Here is a 7498-nt window from a genome sequence, read left to right as displayed (position 1 = left end):
TACAACAGACATATTACTGTAGTATATCATATCTGCTCTGACAGCAACAACAACACATGGTATGCACAGTACAACAATGCTCCAGTCTCTTGGCTTTGGGTGTGGTCGATTCCAGTGTGGCAGGTTGGTTTTGGTGGTTAGGCCCATCGGCCGTGCCAAAGCTAATCCTGATAATGAGCCTAAACCGTCAGCTCACTTTCACAAGAATAGGCAGTAGCCAGGGTCATTAAATGATGAAAACAGAGCAATGGACTACAATTACCCCCAAGAGGTAAAAGTGGCCTTCTATTTAAATGTCACGCGGGCAGCATACATTGGTGCATCTCTGCATCACTCAAGATGAGGGCCCACCCTCGATAATCTCTGAGAATCTAAATAAAGGTTGAATGACATACAATAGTGGCAACTGTGTGGCTATAAATGGCAAATTCCCCTTGAATGGCCCTCCTCCCCTATGTGGTGGCAGGGCGTGGGGGGGGGGGGGGGGGGGGGGGGGGGGTGAAGTCAACTGTAGTCTGAAAGGCCTCTTAAAGATCCAGTACAATGATGTTTTAATTTAGTCATAAATTACTTAATGTGAACTGTTAATGTCATGGGTATCAGATGCATGGTTTGATTTGTTATATATGTTTTAGTGCACTCTTTCTGAGCACAACCAACTCTCAGTAGACTGAGGGGGTGTGGCCTTCTAGATACTATATAGACCACCGCAACACTTCCGGGATTCTGAAATCGGGGAGGAGATTGCGGGGGGAGCATATGAATGAATGTGGATCAGAGCCGTGATGTAAGTGGTTGCCGATACGGCTGTGGGGGTGCTAGAGACATGATCGAATAGACGTTTATGCGCCTCAATCTCCTGAACACGGCGTGACCCATTCCTAATCGATCAGAACTAAATCGGCAGAGAAAAAGCCCATTTTAAAGCACCTATTCTCCATGCACATGCGCAGATTGCCCATGGAGTCTGGACGACGCGAGATGACGCACGAATGAATGTGGACTGTTCTATCAGAGGGGGGAGCTTCGGTGGCCAGTGTCCTTTCAGCCGAACAGGATAATGAAAAAATGATCCCACTAAATGGCCAGACGCGTCTTATGGCGACATCTACAATTACCTCATTGAGTCTCCAGGTAGACTAATGTTTATATTTAAGTGCAGCGGTCTGTAGCCACTCACATTACCATCGAAGCTCCCCCCTCTGATGGAACAGTCCACATTAATTTGTGCGTCATCTCGCGTCGTCCAGACTCCATGGGCACTCTGCGCATGTGCATGCGGAATAGGTGCTTTAAAATTGGCTTTTTCTCTGCCGATTTAGTTCTGATCGATTAGGAATGGGTCACGCCGTGTTCAGGAGATTGAGGCGCATAAACGTCTATTCGATCATGTCTCTAGCACCCCCACAGCCGTATCGGCAACCACTTACATCACGGCTCTGATCCACATTCATTCATATGCTCCCCCCGCAATCTCCTCCCCGATTTCAATGTAACGCCGAAGTGTAGTGGTCTATTGATGATTGATTATTAAGCACTGTGTCCTCTCAGCTAGACGTGACTGGTGGGCCAATCAGACATAGTGGGATTGACTGATGGACCAATCAGAGCAGCTAGACGTGACTGATGGGTCAATCAGACATAGATGGGACCAATCAGAGCATCTACATGTGACTGATGGGCCAATCAGAGTAAGTGTGTTATGCAATGTGTTATGTTGAGATTAACGGGCTTTAGTCATCATTTTCACCATAAAAAAAAATGAAATTGAAAAACACGCCTTTCATTGTACTGAATATTTAAAGGGGAACTCCAACATTTTGGGAAATTAGCTTATTTAACATCTTCCCTGGAGTTAGACAAGAAGATGCATACCTTTTTTGTCTCTGTGCGTGCATTTTAGCTTTGGGAATAGACGCTCCGTTAGCATAGCTTAGCTTCATCACTGGAAGTGAGGCAGGACAGTAGCCTTACAGTGCCTTACAGTGTATTGCAAGGTCTGACATTGACCAAACTTGATATGCATGACCTTGGTGGGCTCTAGGTCAACTCCTGAAAAGGGGGTCAATGTCAGACCTTGCAATCAAAAGTTAGGGGGTGCACTGAAATTATGGCAAGGGTTATTAGCCCCCTAACTTTTGATTGCAAAGTCTGACATTGACCCCCTTTTCAGGAGTTGACCTAGAGCCCACCAAGGTCATGCATATCAAGTTTGGTCAATGTCAGACCTTGCAATACACTGTAAGGCACTGTAAGGCTACTGTCCTGCCTCACTTCCAGTGATGAAGCTAAGCTATGCTAACGGAGCGTCTATTCCCAAAGCTAAAATGCACGCACAGAGACAAAAAAGGTATGTATCTTCTTGTCTAACTCCAGGGAAGATGTTAAATAAGCTAATTTCCCAAAATGTTGGAGTTCCCCTTTAACTTCATCAACTTTTATTTATTTTCGAAAATACAATTGAGGTCACCCTCATTTTCAATGTCGTCGAGACTTTACAGACATTTCAATGCACACATTTCTACAATATAACAATAATAAATATTAATAACTATCTATATAGCACTCGTCACACATGGACCGCAGTACAGTGTGCACCACAGCAATTACTATAAAATTAACATAGGCATAAAATCAGCACACAAATTGACAAAATAAAAAAACAATGCATAAATTGCAGACATAAGAATAGGTATAAAAGTAGTGCAATGTATTGATTGATTGATTGATTGATTGATTGATTGATTAATTGAACATATGATTTTATTAACAGATTGCAGAATGGGTACAATACAGTACAGCTCAATACACACAAGGGGATGCAGACCAGAGAAATACTTTCGTCTTGTTTACATCAGGGTCCCCCATTTTCAATTCATGTAAACGTGCAGACTTAAGAATAGGCATGAAGAAACATTTATGAGGAAATGTCTTCATAATGTTGTACTCCATTTCAGGACTGTTAGAAATAATTAATAAGTGGTTGGAGGTGGCAGAAACCAGATGCTCAGCAAACCCAGCCATGGGCATTTATTTATTAGATCAAACATCACCACCACACCAGCAAACAAGAAGTGGTGCATACAAGCAGCTTATTGTACTGCTCAGCCTTGGGTGCTGCCAACAACAGGTGTTTCTACCATTCCCACCTAAACTCACATTACTGCAGTCTAAATATGGACTGCATGGAATGGACTGCATTTATATAGTGCTTTTATCCAAATTGCTTTACAACGTATGCCTCTCACATTCACACATTCACTCACACATTCACACACCGACGGCGGTGGCGACCATGTAAGGTGCCAACCTGCTCATCGGGAGCAGTTTAGGGGTCTTGCTCAACGACACTTCGACACGCTGCCAGGAGGAGCCAGAATGGAACCGGATTACCAGAAGAACACTCTACCTCCTGAGCCACTGTCACCCTATATAAATATAAAACATTACACATATGGAAACATATACTATACTACAAATAACAATAAATAAATATAATTTCATGAAGTATACTGCATTTCCCACCCACCCATTTACTATTGTATCTAAATGGAACCCTCCTGATCATTGAGAAGGTGATGTGACCCCCGGGGACATCTTTTGGCAGAACACCCTGGGTATATGAGTAAGGGGTGCGCCACAAACAGTGTTACTCTGTGCCTATATTGTTACATTCTGCAGTAGATGAGCAATTGCACACGACCAGAAAGAATTTAACCCACTGAAGTTCAGATGAGCACAGCATCATTACTATGTTTATTTTCACAGGTGGCTCGGCCAATGCCACGCCCCGCATCTGCATATCTGCAAACGGCTCATTGGTATCGTACATGGAATAGATACGCCGCATCATCAAACGTTCAATAAATTGCGATCAACTATAAAAAGAGCATAAGCCGTTATTTAAATACCTCACGTGCAACTTCTTAATACAATGTGCAGATGCTGTGCCATTATCTAGTACAATAAATAGTGACTGAGACAGAGACAATCCCCATTACATCTCCTCCCACCTCTCCTCTGGAAGCAGAGCACCTCAGTTCTCATTGATCAGTTGCGACATTCAACTTCCCTGTTGGATACTTGACCGTGAAGTCATGGGGTGAAGTACCATTGAGCGATGTGCATATCTGCGTCCCTCATACGCTTTGGCCACCGGAGTGTCATCTGTCTCCGGGCAGAAGTGTCGATCCGGCAGGTACTATCTCAGGCATTTGAATGCCCACTTCTGTCCACTTCATCGCCAAACACTTCTTCTCAACCGCAGAATCCTTCTTCTCGACCGCAGAATCCTTTGTCTCTCCCCCAGGCCAAGGAACGCGTCCCCCTCCTGAAGTAGCACGTCCCGGACGCCCACTCCATTTGCAGTGTGAAGGGCTTTGATAAATGTGGATTGTGGAGAACATACTCTTTGCAAATCCCTTCCCTGAGAGCCCTGAAGGCTCTGTCACATTCTTCAGTTCAGCAGACACTCTTAGGCGCAGAGGCTTTTGACAGCTTTCAGAAAGGTGAGGTACGAGGTTTCCGATACCACCCCACTAGACCAAGACAGGCCCTTGACCCTCTTCTAGGTGGTGGGAAGAAGGGCAGGAAGGGATGGCTCCTATTTTTACCCACTTGTCGTCTGATGACACTACATCCCACTCACATAGACCAGATGCTCTGCTCGACTCAGAACAAAAACACACTTCCGTGGATTAATTGTCAGTCCAACAGCCCTAATCTGATGGAGGACCCGTTGCAGGTGAGACACATGGTTCCTCCCAGGTACGTCATCCAAGTATGCCCCGCAGAGAACTCTTGATGCCTCCCTCAGCTCCTGGTCCGTGAGTCTCTGAGATGTCGCTGGTGCCCCTTGGAGACCAAATGGCGTCATGTGGAACTGGCAGATGCCAGGTGGTGTTGTGAAGGCTGTCAGCTTATTTGCCTCTGGTGCTAAAGCCAGCTGCCAGTAGCCTTATGCCAACATTCTGGGAAATTAGTGTAACCCAGGTTTCAGATTCATAACTATTTAGTTATAGGAACATAAATAGTTAATGCCATTGAATAAGAACATAAATAGTTAATGCTATTGTGTAAGAACATAAATAGTTAATGTTATTGGGTCATATGTATATTCATATGAGATTAGCAATGTTTTGACCAAATCCTTTGAATTGCCTCACTGCCCTTTAAATTACCTCATGACGCGAGATAGGTGTCACGACAGCCACGCCTTGCCTTACAGCAGGTGAGCCTTGCCATACGGCAGATGAGATTACAGATTGGCGGAGACTGACGCAGCTGAATGCTGCTGGATACTGAAATGAACTAGCGCCACGAAATAGTTATCAAACAGTCATAAAAGATTCCCCCAGTTACAAAACTGAAGAAGTTGTTGCAGTTAAAGAGCATACTATTTCCGGAAGCGGTTTTGGTGACTTTCATCAATATTGTGCTGTTCATTGTCGAATGTACAAAATCGCTAGCTCAATGCTAATCAGCTAATAATGTAGCTTCATCCGTCATGCTAGCGAAGCTCCAAGCTCAATTTGGTTAAATGAAAACTAGAAAGAAACCATTTCAGAAGTACTTATAATTGTATTGATATGCTGTACGATAAGAACATGGTCTATATACATTTTGACTGCTTTTGAGAGTTTAATATGGAATGTGAGGAATGTTCCCATATGCTAGCGCACTTTAGCCTAACTTAGCATAAGACAGATGGATATTCACACATGCTGTGATAAGGTAGCCTACTTTAGCTTAGCATAGCTAAAAGTAGCCTGATGGATTATTCATTCTAAAAGTAGGGTTGCCACCCGTCCCGTAAAATACGGAATTGTCCCGTAATTGGAAACTAAAAGACGCGTTCTGTATTGAACTGATACGGGACGCACTTTGTCCCTTTTTTTACGGTTGCCAGTATTGTGAGAGAAATGAGCCAGCCGACCTACAAAAACAAGTAAAATTGTGTCCAAAAGTTGTGGAAAATAAACAGACGTGGCAACTCTGGTATGATGGGCGGCGCTCAGCAGCTCACGACCAATGAGAATTTGCGCTTTCACGTTGCTAAGAAGAGTTCTGTGCTGTCTTCTGCTCAGCTCAGTCAGTCACTGCATCACCGGGCTGTTTGAATACAGCAGACACTACTCCACCGGCGCGTCCTAAAAAGAGAAAACGCCTCCAGAAGTACAGACGTGAGTGGGAAGAGGCAAACCCCTGGCTTGATAGCGTTAGTGGAGATGTTTATAAAGCAAACTGCAAAGTATTGTAGGTGTGTGTTTTCTGTGGCGCATGCTGGACTGACTGACGTCGAACAGCATGCCTCAGGAGAACAAAAATATTCCCGAAATATAAGAACTCAAACACAGGTTTCACAGTTCTTCATGACTGAAACATCTCCTGAGATTGATTCAGTATGGGATATTACATCTTATTTATATGGTTGTGTTTTTAACTAGATGTCAGTATTTCTATTTACCTGCCCTGGCAGCCAGGAGCCTACATATTGGCTGCTGATGTGGGCATAGTCTAGGCTATTTCAGTTGACTTGATTGTTCATTAATGTTGAGTTTATATTAATCAATATAATTAAATAGTGTGCCCATTTAAACTCTTATGTTGTTATGCTCATCTGGAAAACGGAATTATTCATAATGGATTAACAGTTAATAAATACATAAATAATATAATTCATAAATACATAAATGCAAAAATACTTAAATAAATACTTAAACAAAAAATAAATAAATAGTGTTCAGACAACAATATAAAAGTCATACTGTTCAATTTCATTTAATTTCAATTGTATCATCCCACTCCTCCCCTCTAGGTTACTGCAGCTGAGGTGACACAGGTATACCACACGGTTAAACAACCTCAGCTACAAAATGTCTTGATCCAATCAACCTAGAACCTGATATCGAACTAACCCTCCTGAAAGAAGGAGTGGTTAATGAAAGAACCTAAAAGGGATACTTCACTTTACCTCACTGTATGTATTGTAATTGTCTAGCTAGCGTGCTTGTTGTGAATAAACTACCGGTCACTGTTATAACCTTGTCTTTGGTCTACTACTCCTTTAACTGTGTATATTACTCCTCTCCTCATTCGAACCTAGAACTGGTCCGTGGCGAACAGCTGTTACTGTTAGTGACACGAGTGCTACATAAATTTGGCGAGCCAGCCAGGAGGCCTACTCTTTAATCCCAGCCGAAGAGTGCTGCCGAGTGCTTCCGCGTTTTCCCTGATTGGCCGCGACATGCCCCGCGGCAGCGGCAGAGCTTGCGGCATTATGTAGCCCTAATCCCAGCTGTTTTTCCATCGACGCTTAGCTCAACTGGTACGCCGCCGTGCTGTGGAGCCTGCGGTGCGGTTGGTCACAAGTTCGAATCAATTCACATTTTTTTTTCGTTCTTTTTTACATTTATCATCTCTCGCTATAAACGTGCATTCTTTCGCTGGTTAAGTTTAGGCATTCTATCGGAGTTGGTTAAGGTTAGGGTTAAGTTAA

The sequence above is a fragment of the Notolepis coatsorum genome (assembly GCF_963971535.1).
Source record: "Notolepis coatsorum genome assembly, chromosome: 10".
Classification (NCBI taxonomy): domain Eukaryota; kingdom Metazoa; phylum Chordata; class Actinopteri; order Aulopiformes; family Paralepididae; genus Notolepis; species Notolepis coatsorum.
Note: the sequence above shows the minus strand (reverse complement) of the source record.